This window comes from Chlorocebus sabaeus, chromosome 6, assembly GCF_047675955.1.
Source record: "Chlorocebus sabaeus isolate Y175 chromosome 6, mChlSab1.0.hap1, whole genome shotgun sequence".
NCBI classification, from domain to species: Eukaryota; Metazoa; Chordata; class Mammalia; order Primates; family Cercopithecidae; genus Chlorocebus; species Chlorocebus sabaeus.
Window position 1 is genome coordinate 30,362,603 of NC_132909.1, and position 14,679 is coordinate 30,377,281.

At 45.2% G+C, this 14,679-nt stretch overlaps 1 long non-coding RNA gene across 1 annotated transcript; it reads left to right on the top strand.

Moving 5' to 3' along the window:
• The first annotated feature begins 3,787 nt into the window (after positions 1 to 3,787).
• LOC140711971 (uncharacterized) lies at positions 3,788 to 10,476 on the top strand. Its single transcript, XR_012093307.1, has 3 exons — positions 3,788 to 3,906; positions 4,576 to 5,174; positions 10,185 to 10,476. It is a non-coding gene; the product is annotated as an uncharacterized lncRNA (long non-coding RNA).
• The last annotated feature ends 4,203 nt before the right edge of the window (positions 10,477 to 14,679 follow it).

Here is a 14,679-nt window from a genome sequence, read left to right on the forward strand (position 1 = left end):
TTACTGCTGCTTTTTTAATTAAGACTCATTAACTTGTCATATATTGATAACAGCCATGACCCTGAAATAGGTGGATAAATTAGGTCTGCCATTCATTCTGTGCTTTTATATGAACATGTTAATTATTTTTGTCATTAGGAAGAGTGATGGAAGGATGGAGAAGCACAAAACAGATTTTGACAACGTGCTGGTGTTTGCAGCTGGAAACTTGGCGCATGTCAGATCTGATCCTTCACCCTTTCGCAGTTAGCACCAAGGGGCCAACCTAGAATTTCTTGTGCTAATAGTTCCCATCACAGAGGCTACTAGATGGCACAGAGGACCTATTATTTTGTTTTAGCAGTTGCATGCTGGTATTTATAGGAAATCGATCTGATGTTCAAATGGAGCTTTGTTTAAATGCACAGTTGGCTCACACAGTAATTTTTTACATAAAATAATTATGGGACTAGGTGCAATGGTAATGTAGCCAAGGGTCTGAGCCTTCACCTGATGATGAATGCAAGTGTAGATGACGTCATACCGGAGCCCAGCTGGAAGCGCCCTTTTCTTCACCAGCTGGTACCCAGGGTCCTTCCCCATGTGATGCCCTCCAGGAGCCCTGGGGAGGGCAGCGTCCACACATTTAAGCGTGACTGCCCTGGGGTCCCCTCTCACGGTCTCCCTCTCTCCTGTCTTTGGTGTGTGGTGCTGAGGGCCTGGATTTCTCTCTGGTTTTAAGCGCCTCATGAGGGATACGGACATTCGGTGCCCTGAGGCTCAGAGGATGGGGAGGCAGGATCCTGCCTGGCCCAGTGAGGAGGGCATGGTCTGGAGGCTTTCCCAGAAGTGGGGGTTCTGAGGAGAAGGAGCCATGTGTCCCTCCCCAAAAACCAACACCAAGTAGAACTCCACACTAGGCAGATTTATCTGTAACCATTTTATTTGTGGCATGAATTAGTTCTGTTGGGAAGTTGAGGACCTTGATGTGTAAAATCTCCCAGCTCTGCTGTGAAGGCCCATGTGGATTTCCTGAGTCCTGCATGTGTCTGAGAGAGGGAGGGAGAGGGGACGCCTGTCTCCGCCCTGGAGAACATGGCTGTGGGTGTGCGTGTGTCTGTGTCTCTGAGCGTGTGGCTGCTCTATGAACCCGTGCTGGGTGTGTGTGGCTGTGCTGCGTGTGTGAGTCTGTGTGAGGGTGTGCGGCTCTGCATGTTGGAGAGTGGGTGTGTCTGTGTGTGTGGGAATGTTTGTGGCGCTGTGCGAGTGTCTCCAGGTGTGAATGTGAGGATGGGTGTCCTCGTTTGCTGGAGAGCATGGGTGGAGGGTGTGTGTTTAAACTCCAGCTGGAATCACAGCCTCTGCTGCCAGGCAGTGTCCCAGAGCTGCCCAGTCTGTGGGACAGATGCTGAGAGCTGATGAGTAGTGGATAAACCAACAGGAGCTGAATTGAGGCCTCCACGAGGCTTGGGGGATGGGATGGAAAACTGCCTTCAGCTCAGAGGATACCAGGATTTTAGTGGTTTTTTAGGAATATAAAGGCATGAAGGACAGGGGACTCAGAGAAGGGTAATCCCTTAGGGTCCCCTCACATCCACTGCGGGACTCTATAGCCTCCGCTTCACCACCTCCAAACCCCTAGTCCTCCTATTGTTTAGGGGCCTCCTTGATTTGTTCATTAGAACTCCAGGCCCCTGGTGAGAGGCTCTTGGCACTGGGGTGTCAATTCTGGCTCAAAGCCAAGCTCAGCCCTACAGCTCCTGTTCCCTTCCAGGCTCTGGTGCTCTGACTCACTGGTAACAGCAGGCGGGAAGCATCTTTGAGCCTGCCCTCCTCCCCTCTTACCCTTTCCGCCTCCTTCCCTCCCCTGCTCCTCCCCTCCGGCCGTCCCCCCTCCCCTTCCCCGTTCCACCCTCCTCCCCTCCTCCCCTTCTGCCCTCCACCCCTCCCACCCTCCTGTCACCAGGCCCCCCAGCTGGACTGCACGTGGGACCTTGCCAGGCTCTTCAGTGTCTTCCCTGCAGTGCCTCCTCTCCTCACCGGAGTCGAGAGGCTCTGCTTGACTGCTTACCACACTGGCCCCATTCCTTGCTTCCCTTTTGGTCAATCATTGTGGTGGTGGTGGGAGGGGGGTGAGGGGTGTGAGTGTAGAGGAGGGCCTGGAAGGGGGATTTAGGAGTTTGTCAGAAGTGGAAAGATAACCTCATGGTATTAGCTTGCTAGGTCTGTAATAACAAAGTGTCACAAACTAAATGGCTTAAATATGACAAATCTATCATCTTGTGGCCTGAAAACCAGAAGTCCAAAATCAAGGTTTCGGGAGGGCTGTGCCCACTCTGAACTCTGCAGGGAACGTGTCCTGGCCTCCTCCTGGCTTCTGCTGGTTTGCTGGGAGTCTGTGCTGTTCCCTGGTTGGCAGCTGCAGGGCTCCAGTCTCTGCCATCTTCATCCCATGGTTGTCCTTCCTGTGCCTCTGACTTCACGTGACCATCTTCTTCTTTTTGTTTGTTTGTTTCTGAGACAGAGTCTTGCTCTGTTGCCCAGGCTGGAGTGCAGTGGCACGATCTCAGCTCACTGCAACTTCTGCCTCCTCTCAAGTGATTCTCCCACCTCAACCTCCCTGGTCATTGGAAGTACAGGTGCATGCCACTATGCCCAGCTAATGTTTGTATTTTTGGTAGGGACAGGATCTCACCATATTGCCTAGGCTAGTCTTGAACTCCTGAGCTTAAGCAATCTACCTGCCTCGGCCTCCCAAAATGCTGGGATTACAGGCATGAGCCACCATGCCCGGCACATGGCCATCTTCTTATAAGAACCCCAGTCATTTTGGATTAGGGCCCACCTTATTCTACTCTGACCTCATCCTAACTAGTTACATCTGCAATGACCCTGTTCCCAACTAAAGGTGCACTCTGTGGTCCTAGGACCTAAGATCTCTACCGCAGGCAGATGTCCTTATACTGTGCTTTGCTGTATTGAGTTTCACAGGTACTGTGTTTTTTACAAGTCGAAGGTTTGTGGCCATCCCGCACTGAGCAAGTCTTATGGGTGCCATTTCTCCAAAAGCATATGCTTACTTTCTTCCTCTGTGTCAGAATTTTAGCAGTATTTTTTCGTTAAGGTAAGTACACTTTTCAGACCTAATGGCATTGCACATTTAATAGTCTACGGTATAGTGTAAACATGACTTTTCTATGAACTGGGAAACCAAAAAGTTTGTGTGACTCACTCTCTTTCGATGGTCTGGAACTGAACTAGCAATATCACCGAGGTATGCACATATCTTTTGGGGAGGACACAATTCAGCCTGTAATCGTCTCACAGCCAAACCATTATTTACCCGGGATCCATGTTTTCAGATAAATCACCAACCCCTCTCGCGTTTCCAGTTCTCTTTCTCTCCACCCTTTTTATTACCACAATTAATCACCAGCAGCACAACCTCACCTTCACCGACCTCTCCACAGGAAAGAAAATAAAAGACTGAGGAGCAGCAAAGGAGTGAGACTGTGTATTCACGGCAGCAGTCCAAGTCTGCCCGGATTATCTACGCCCCCAAGAAGCAGCATAAGAGCCGATTTTAAGGAGGTAATGAGAAAACAACAACAAAACAATTAAAAGTCCCTTAGATTTTTTAAAAAAGCTTTCCTGCCCCTTTATGCCAGGGCAAGCTCAGATTCCGAACTTTTATTTCCCTTTCAGGAGCTGAGCCATCTGATTTGCAAAGGTGCTGCTAATCAGCTTTCTTACATTTCATTTCCTGTCATTCCCACTAGATTAATGGTTCCTGCTTCTGACGCTGGAAGCCACAATGTGCTCCTTCAAATTCTTAGTGAGGGAGTATTTGCATTTCTTTCTTTTTCTGAGGAAGCTTAGGTGCAAATATAAAATATAGAATCTCAGTTTCCCAGTATTGGCGCTACGGTAAGTGTGTGTGTGTGTTGTGTTAGGATGTGTGTGTAGACCACCATCAGAGATCCCACCTGAGAGGGTCTCAGAGATGAAGAATTCAGGGCATCCCCACCCGCAAATCAGAATCTGCATTTTAAGAAGATCCCCAGTGACTCACATGTGTGTAAAGCTTAATAAGCTCTGCCCTAAGCAACTTAAAATCCTTAAAAGAAGTCTTAAAGTATCTCTGAGTAAAAGAGGGGTAAAATTTGCAACTCAGAAAGTTATCTATAATGTGCTATTTCAACAATTGATTTCTATTTGTTCTTTTTGTAAAAGAGAAAATATGCATGGGCTCTGTAGTCGGAGAGCCTGGCCGCACCTCTCAGTAGCTGTGCGGCTTTGGGGAAAATGTTCAGTGTGTGTGAGCTTCAGTTTTTCATGTGTAAAACAGGTACAGTAATAGCTCCCATCACTGGGTTATTGAGAATTAAAAAAAATAATACATGTAAAATGGCTGAGCAGAGTGCCTGGCAAAGACTAAGCGCTCAATCAATGTTAGCTATTAAGCCTGTCTTGCAGTTATTTTTCTCATGGGGTTCTTTTCCTCAAGCCTGGGGTGTGTGTGTGCGCGCGCGTGTGTGTGTGTGCGTATGTGAATGAATGTTACTCTCAGCTTGCTCTCTCTTCCTTGGTCTCTAGATCTGAAAGCTGGGAGCTAACTTTCCTGTCACTAAGGAATCTGGCCACCCGCGGTTGGTCTTTGTCTTCCGAATGTTGAGTCTGGAATTCCAGGAAGTCATCTGTTTCCATGGAGAGGAAGAGGTGTTGCTGGAAGCCGGAAGACGTAGGTTCTAGTCTTGCAGGATCCCAAACACTAGGCTCCAGTACCCAAGTACCAGTGTGCAGTTAGCCAAACGCTGACACAGCAGCGCTTAGAAGCAGAGAAAGCTTTATTTGGTTGAACCAAAGTGTGAGACTGGGAAAGGCAAACTCCAATCTGACTTGTCTTTGAATACAACTGGGGCTTTGATGTGTAAGGGAGGTATGCAGGAGGTGAGATTCCTGGTGACCAAAGCTGTTCACGTCCCTCAGCCAATCAAACTTCCAGATACCATCAAGGAGGTCTGCATGACCTAAGGATCATTGTTCTTTGAAAGAAAATCAAGTTTATTACTCTTGCGACCAGCACCTGCGAGTCCAGATATGCAGTTAATCAATTATGAGTGACTACCCTCTATTAAAATGAGTACTTGCAAGTAATCATATGTGGAGGGAGAAAAGGACAAAGAGTAAGGAAGGTAAGTAAAAGAAACAATTTTTATGATACAGGTCTGGTCCTAGTCTTAGCACCACCATTCTCCTCTTAACCTTAGAAAGAGAAAACTTCTGACCCTAGTTGCTTCTGCACAGTTCCTGGGATTCACCGTGATGGGACGGCCTGGGTCACATGCCCTTCCCTTCAGTACGCTTCAGATGGCCAGGCTCCTTTTTGGAATGTAGGCTGGAGTCCTTCTAAAGAGCATGGTGGAGGGAAGTAGACAGACAGCTGCTAAGCAATTCCTCCCTTCAGGAAGAAAGGCGAATGGATGCGGGGTGGTGCAAAAGCCACAAATAAGCTCCAGGGGACGTGGCAGGATCCCTCTGCTGTGACTGTGCTGCATGAGAGTCTGAGCCCATGCGAACCTAGAGTGTGAGTGCCCCATCCTACCACATCTAGCGTGCTTTCTTTGCTTTCTTTTTTATCTCTCTCTCTCTCTTTCTTTCTGTCTCTCTCTTTTTCTATCTTTCCCTTTCTCTCTCTCTTTCTCTCTTTTTGGTGCTCTCTCTCTTTCTCTTTCTCTCTTTCTTTCAACAGGGTCTTATTCTGTTGCCAAGGCTGAAGTGCAGTACTGCAGTTATAGCTCACTGCAGCCTTGAGCTCCTGGGCTCAAGTAATTCTCTTGTTTCAGCATTCTGAGTCGCTAGGACTACAGGTGTATGCCACCTGTAGCATGTCTGGCTAATATTTTTAATTTTTCGTAGAGATAGGGGTCTTGCAACATGGCCCAGGCTGGTCTCAAACTCCTGGCCTCAAGGTATCCTCCTGCCTCAGACTTCCAAAGTGCTTTTGTAAAGGCAAAAGTCACCATGCCTAGCTAGCTTGTTTTCTTTTGAATGGCCTGGGAACCTGGTTCTCTGTATTTGAGCCACAATTGAGGCAGGAGAATAGGGGCTGTAGGCAGGGAACCTAAGGCCGATTTATGCTGACTTTTTAGAACTAAATCAAATGATTCTGGAACAGAAAAAGGGACATTAGGTTAAAAACTAAGGAAATTGGAATAAAGTATAGACTTCAGTTAATAATAATATATCAATATAGTTTACTAATTGTAACACATGTGCCATTTAATATAAAATGTTAACAAGGGGAGATACTGGGTGTAGAGTATGTGGGAATTCTTCACTAGTTCTGTAATTTTCTGTAAATCTAAAATTGATCTAGAAAATAAAGTTTATTAAAAAGCAAAAAATATATATATCAAAAGGAAAACCCCAACTTTCCACAACTAAGTAACCAAAGAACCAGAGGTTACTCCCTTTTCACCTCCCCCCCTCCCCCACCACCACGTGGCCCTACTTTCTTCATGGCAGATGGAAAATTAAAAGTACCTCTGACTGGTTACTTTCCACAACCAACCAGAGGTTTGCATAGAATGTGACCTTTGTAACTTCACTTCAGCCTCTGACTGATTGTTTTCCACAACCAGTCACACTAATGGCAGACTACTACTTTATTTGCATGGGGTGTGTACACCAAGTGGGCAAAGAAAAACCTCTAGAGGGTATTTGGACCCCAGACGATCCTGTAACCAGGGCCACTGAGCCGCTGCTCAGGCCCGCTCCCACCCTGTGGAGTGTGCTTTCCTTTTCAATAGATCTCTGCTTTCGTTGCCTCATTATTTCCTTGCTTTGCTGTGCGTTTTGTCCAATTCTTTGTTCAAAATGCCAAGAACCTGGCAGTCAAGACCCTCCACCGGTAACTCAGTGAGGAGGCATCGTCTGTGTGACATGTGACAACCAGAGGTGATTCCCTTATCAATCCATGGTAGGAGGTGGGGGGACATGTTGATCCCCATTCCTGTTTCGCAGGAGTCCCCATAAGGTGGCTGGAGAACCCTAATGTCTTCCTCATTCCTCCTGCCTGATTCATCTGCCCCAGATCAAACACAGAATCTTCTGTCCTGGTGACGGAAGAACTTTATAGAAACGTCATAGAAAAGGTTGGGCTGAACTCAGAATAAAGATGTGGCTGGAGGGACAGGAGCTATAACTGCTCCGTAGACCCCACACCCACTGTGGGCCTCTCCGTCACTTGGTGAGACCCCTGCCGCAGCAGTGATTACCTCAGCCCTGAAAATGCTGCTTTTGGAGGAAGGTTTCCATTGAGATCATTGTCAGGAGTGGAAAGCTTCCAAGGTAGCTGGGGGCTGCTGGCAGAATTTCACCCACAGAAAAGTGTCATTTGGCTGCACAAACTGAGAGGAGAGCTCAAGTGCCCTTTAGTGGGGCTGCATCCTCCATGTAGCTGGCCGCAAAGGGCAGCTTTGCTGTTCACCCCACTAGCCTAGCCCTGAAGGCATTCAATTTTGCAGACCTTTATGTTCCCCACTTCCTGCATTTATAGATGAGGAAAGGAAGGTCCACAGAGGGTCAGGCCACACAGGCAGCTGGGGAGGGTGTGGTAATGGGACCCAGTCCTCAGGCTTTGAGTCCAATCCTCCTTCTTCCACCTCCAGGCTATGAGGTTGTGCTCACCCAATTGCCACATCACAGCCCCTGTAGTGATATCTGCAGCTCAGTAGGGAGGGAGTAGTGACACCATGTGCAAAGGAAATGCCACAGTGGGATTGTCAGGGCCTTGGTTAATAGGGATGAAGCCGTGGCTGGCACCGGGAGCCTGAAATCCCTCTCCACGTGGCCACTTGCACAAGACTGGTCCAGCCGCAGCCTCAGGCTCTGTCCTCACGTCTTCCATGATTTAATCTGGGGTACTTGTGGCTTACAGAGTGCATTAGGGAGCACTAAGTAATTTATGTGTTCATGAAACATGGGTTCTGCTCAGCCCTGGAGGACTCCGAAGGTGGCAGGAAGATGGATGACTGGCTTAGAGACCCACAAAGCTCTGCAGAATCTCACCTCTGCTCTTGCAAGCTGTTCTCAGAAACTAGCAGGGACTCTCGGCAGCCGCTCCACCTGGAATCCATGCTGCCCTGGCCTGGGCTGATTCGGGTGCAGTGACACAGGGACCAGAGGATATGGGGCCCTCAAGTGCAGAAAGTGGCTTTGGGTTCTTTAGAGAAGCAGTTCAGGCAGTCAGGGGCCTGAGCAACACCATCCCGGCCTCCCAGCGCTGCTCACCTCTCCCTCTTGGCTGCAGCAGGAGACAAGGTGAGTGAAACTGCCCCCTTTCATTTTACTTCATCAGCTCCCTCTTTGGGCATCATTACTGCATCAATCTCAGTCAGTCAGACAAAGCCACCACCTTATGGAGATCCTAGTTAATCTTGTTCACTTCTTATCTGACTCTTATGTGTCCCTAAACTGCCTGATGGCTGGGTGTGGTGGCTCACACCTGTAATCCCAGCACTTTTGGAGGCTGAGGTGAGAGGATTGCTTGAGGCCAGGAGGTCAAGACCAGCCTGCACAACATAGCCAAACCTCATATCTTTTTTTTTTTTTTTTTTTTTTTTTTTTTTTTTTTGATGTTTAAACTGGCCCACCGTGGTTGTACCCACCTGTAATTCCAGCTACTCGGGAGGCTGAGGCAGGAGGATCACTTGAGCACAGAAGGTTGAGGCTGTAGTGTACTATGATTGCACTATTGCACCCCAGCCTGGGCAACAGAGTGATACCCTGTCTCTAAAAAAAATTAAAATATAAAAAATGTAAAAGTTTCTGGCACTCAGTAGATGCTTATGTTATACTCATGCTCCAGAGAAGAAACTTTTTTTTTCCGAGGGTAGATTCTGACTGAACCTAGGACTGTGTGTCAAGTGTTCTCACTGTATGCATGCTTCGTAAAATGATTTCCTTCCAGGATTCTAAAGGCCATTTCCAAATGGAGAAGCTGCTAGAACAAGCACTGCTGCCCTTGGAGGCCACTGACACTGTGAGGTCGCTGGGACTGAAAGGGGGTTGACCAGAAGTTTCTGTTTGGCAATGCAAAGCCAGGAGGAAAAGTTAATGGAGTTTGTCCCTCAGGTCCCAAGAATGCTGAACCAGGACAATGAAGCTAGAATTTGTGTTCCAGGAGGTGCTGCCTCTTCCAGGAAAGTCCACTCAAAGCACGCGCTGTGAGCTGCTGTGTGTCTCTTGAGCTAGTTCACTGCAGTTTTCATGATGAAAGTGATCCATTTCAGTAAACGTTCTGCTATTTGAGGGCATGGGAAAAATATTTGCTATGTTTTCCCAATTCCCCATTTTTTCTGATTATTTGTTGCAGTTTCCACAGCTCTGTTATCAGGCTGTGACAGAGGTTTGTGAACTGATGAAAGCTTCTGAGCCTCCAGGGCCCTCTGAGTCTGATACCTGCACTCCACAAACAGGCCGCGCAGCTCAGGGCGCCCGCCACCAACCTGAGCTGGGCTTCAGGGGCAGGCAGCACACGAGTGGGATTTGGTTATTGTCTTTCTTTATTGTCTCTTATTTTAAGCCTTAAAAAAAAAAAAAAAAAAAAAAAAAAAAAGATAAGGCCTTGCTCTGTTGCCCAGGCTGGAGATAAATGGTGCGATCATAGCTCACTGCAGCTTCGAGTTCCTGGGCTTAACCAATCCTCCCACCTAAGCCTCCCGAGTAGCTAGGGCTGCAAGTATGCACCACCACACCCAGTTAATTAAATCTGTGTGTGTGTGTGTGTGTGTGTGTGTGTGTGTGTGTGTAGAGGTGGGTTCTTTCTTTGTTGCCCAGGCTGATCTTGAACTCCTGAGTTCAGACAATCCTGCCACCTCAACCTCCCAAAGTGCTAGAATTACAGGCGTGAGCCACTGCACTCAGCCTCCTTAAGCCATTTTCTTAAGTGGTTTTATTGCAAAATAATATTAGGGGAACAAAGAAATATAAGGTCAAACTTTCCCTGTTCCCATCAACTAGTCCAATAAGCATTGTTGCTCTTGCCAGGGATTCTCGCCCCTCTCCATGTACCCATACAATCCATACCAGTTGTTCTCATTGGCCGCCCCACATCTGAGTCTCTGCCTTGTCTGGGTTCTTCCCCACTGTATGAAGTGATGAATCAGTGCCAATTTTTTTTCTGCCTCTCTTGTCACTAGGGCACAGCCATGTGCGTGGACCCTGTCACTCAGAAACTCCCATCCACCAACAACATTGCTCTGGGGGCCTCCTCTCTACGGAAGAATTGACAATTTTATCAAGAAAGGTTTTCAGAGGCAGCAATGATGGTGGAGATGTCCAGGGCCAGTGACAGGTCAAACCACTCTCCTTGTCATTTGGGGCAGCGTTTATGCTATCCCTAATTTTGGTTCCCTAAGCCTCCGAACATGTAAGTGAATTTCCGAATATTCTCAATTAAAGTGTTTTTCTGTTTAAATTGGCCTGGTTGCTTTCAACTATGACAAACCTAGCTATGTAATTATTATTTTGTAGTGATGGGATTGATAGAACTTTATGTTCTACACGTTAACAGAATACCATGTGTATTTTTCCGTTTGACATAATCTTTTATCTTTCCATTGATGATTATTATTACTATTTAGTGATATGTTATTTGAGTTCTCCTGCCACTTTTGGGTAGCGCTTGTTAACAGTAATACCCAGCTACTACGCTGAGAGCCTCTGAGACTTGCTGGCTTCAGGGAAGACAGCATATTATCAGCTGTGGTGGCCATGGTTGAGACTCCTTTTGCTTGAGAAAAGCAGAGGAAAATGTAGAAGGGACTTTGTCTTGCATCTTAGACACCAGCACAGCCACAGGGGTGTAAAGCACCAAGTAAGCTTTTGGAATCTTTGATTCTGGGATGTGGCTCTTGGAAGGCATTTCTGGACTTGCCCTGGGCCAGAGGGAGCCCGCTGTCTTAAAGGGTGAGTCCCAGGCCAGACAGCATTTGCCACAGTCGACTGAAGAGCCCTTGGGGCCTTCAGTCCCCAAGGGCTGTATAACTGTAACAATTTTTCAAGCCATAGACAGTACTATAAGATATAAATAGAAATAACAAAAAGTTTAAAATCAGGACAAAGTTAAGACAAATAGTTTTTATTAGTTTCCTTTTTGCTTGTTTGTTTATGTAAACAATGTTAAGTTGTTATCAGCTTAAAGTAACAGGTCATAAAGGGGCCAGTTACGGTGGCTCATGCCTGTAATCCCAGCACTTTGGGAGTTCAAGGTGGGTGGATCACTTGAGGTCAGAAGTTCGAGACCAGCCTGGCCAATATGGCGAAACCCTATTGCTACTAAAAATACAAAAATTAGCCAGGTATGGTGGCACATGCCTGTAATCCCAACTACTCAGGAGGCTGAGGCATGAGAACCCAGAAGGTGGAGGTTGAAGTAAGCCAAGATCACACCACCGTACTCTAGCTTGGGTGACAGAGTGAGACTCTGTTTCAGGAAAAAAAAAGTCATAAGATAGTATTTGCAAGCCTCATGGTAACCTCAAACCATAAAAGCATACAATGAATACACAAAAAGCAAAAAGCTAGAAACTAAATCATATTACTAGAGAAAATCACCTTCACTAAAGGAAGACAGGAAGGAAAGAAAGAAGGCAGAGAACATCACAGAACAACTAGAAAACAAGTAACACAATGGCGGGAGTAAGTTCTTACTTATCAATATTAACATTGAATGTAAATGAGAATACCAAAAAAAAAAGAAAGATTACATCAAGTTAAAAAGTTAAAAAAGCTTCTGTACAGCAAAGGAAACAGTCAATAAAGTGGCAACCCCACAGAATGGGCAAAAAATATTTGCAAACTACCCATGTGACAAGGGATTAATAACCAGAATAGCTAAGGAGCTCAAACAACTCTAGAGGAAAACAAATCTAATAATCTGATTAAAAATAGGCAAAATATTTGATAGACATTTCTCAGAAAAGACATACAAATGGCAAACAGTCATATGAAAAGCTGCTCAACATCACTGATCATCAGAGCAATGCAAATCAAAACTACAATGAAATGTCATCTCATCCCAGTTAAAATGGATTGTATCCAAAAGACAGGCAAAAACAAATGCTGGTGAAATGTGGAGAAAAGGGAACCCTCGTACACTATTTGTGGGAATGTAAGTTAGCACAACCACTATGAATAGTGGTTTAAAGGTTCCTCAAAAAGCTAAATATAGAGCTACCATATGGTTCAGCAATCCCGCTGCTGGGTATAGACCCAAAATAAAGGAAATCAGTGTATTGAAGAGAAGTCTGCACTCCCTTGCTTGTTGCAGCACTGTTCACAGTAGCTAAGATTGTGAAGCAACCTAAGTGTCCCTCAGTAGATGAATAGATAAACAAAATGGAGTACTTTTACACAATGGAGTATTTCTCAGCCATAAAAATGAATGAGATCCTGTTCTTTACAACAACATGGTAGAAATGAAGATTATTATATCAAGTGAAATAAGCCAGACACAGAAAGACAAACATTACATCTTCTCACTATTTATGGGATCTGAAGATCAAAATAATTGAACTCCATGGACATAGAGAGTAGAAGAATGGTTACCATAGGCTGGGATTGGTAGTGGGAGGGGTGGGGGAGGGAGCAGATTAGGACGGTTAATGGGTACAAAACTAATAGCAAGAATGAATAAGACCTACTATTTATTAGCATAAAATGGTACTTGTAATCAATTATAACTTAATTATACATTTTTAAATAACTCAAAGAGTGTAATTGGATTCTTTGTAACACAAAGAATAAATGTTTGAGGGGATGGATACCCTATTCAACATGATGTGATTATTATGCATTGCAGGCCTGTATCAAAGCATTTCATGTACGCTATAAATATATACACCTACTATGTACTCACAGAAATTACAAATTAAAAAATTAAAGCAGAGTGAGAATGGGATGGTGAGCAGGTGGTATAAGGTATATGATATTGGTGCTCAGACTGTTACCCAAAACCCTAAGAACAGGCCTGACGCGGTGGCTCACACCTGTAATCTCAGCACTTTGGGAGGCCGAAGTGGGTGGATCACGTGGTCAGGAGTTCAAGACCAGCCTGGCCAACATGGTGAAACCCCATCTCTACTAAAAATACAAAAATTAGCTAGGCATGGTGGTGGGCGCCTGTAATCCCAGCTACTCAGGAGGCTGAGGCAGAGAATTGCTTGAACCCAGGTTGCAGTGAGCTGAGATCATGCCACTACACTCCAGCCTGGGCAACAGAGTGAGACTCTGTCTCAAAAAAAAAAAAAAAAAAAAAAAAAAAAAAAGACACACACACACACACACACACAACCCACCAAAAAAAAAAAAAAAAAAAAAAAAACAACCCTTCCCTGCCCTCAAAACCCTAAGAATAAAGTTCAGTCTTTTTTTTTTTTTTTTTTTTTGTAAATACTACTCAGGGACCAACATGGTACCTGCTACACCCGAGGCATTTGATTAATCTGTGTTGAGTGAATAAAAGAATCTATCTAATGTCATCATAGCTAACATCATCATATCTAATGTTGATTCTAAGAAGACTAATATTATGTATTGAAATCTACAGTAATCAGATGCGTTAGTAGGAAATAACATCATTAACGTAATCCGAGAGCATGAATTTAATTCTCCCACTAATACACTCTTCAAGTCTAATAGAGTGTGTCTTCTTTATGGCTCTGTCCCTACTGTATGGAATGCCTGGAATGAAAGGCGATAGTTTGAGTCTGGCTCTGCAGCTCTCTTCATTAAATATAGATGGTTTATCTGCCATGGTGGGGGTCTCCTGGAAGTTCTCTCCCCTAGAAAGCAGGCAGTCATCAATGTAGTATTTATTTATCACCATTAAATGGCAGGATTTGTGTTAAGAAACTGAGTGAACAAAATAGACATGGTCTTTGCCTTGCAGAGTTTACAATCTGATGGGAGAGAGGGGAATTAAAAAGTCAAATCCTTAACATGAGTTATGACTAAGTGTTTCAAGGACTAAGAAGAGAGAAAAAAAGAGAAAAAAGAGGCCAATTTTTGATCGGGGGATGGGGGAAGACCTCTCTGAATATGTTGCTTTTAGGGAGACTGTCCCTGACATTTGAATCTGAATGAATGAATGGTTTCGACCATGTTGACTGTGTTATAAAGAGATCATCCCAAAGATGCTTTGCATCTAGTAAAATGCTCAATACATATTAGCAATGACTGCGATACAGACTTTTACAGTCATCTTTTCCTGGACTTATCAACATGCTGTAGGCTCATGAGTAGACTTACTGGGTATTGCTTTCCCAAGGTACAGATTTATAAATGAATTGGCTGAGACATGAACCTAATTTTCCTTATGACTACATCGGTGCTCATTTCTCCAAAACTATTTTGGAGTGGAGTATGCAGTTATTGGGGTCTATGCATTATCTGCATGAGCATGTAAAGTGCTTTGGAGGGGAACTCTTCCTATACCTCCGTCAAAGCAGTCAAGCCCTAGTGCCAAGCTCGGGGGTGCTTCACATGCACCTTGCTAAATTCAAGGACAGTTGGGCCATTCAGGAAGCATACGGAGTTGGGCGTGACATGCCTCTTTCTTCTCCCCTCTGACTCTGTCATTTCTTAAAGACCGTCATGAAACTAATGATAGGAGGAGGCAAGAAATCACATTAC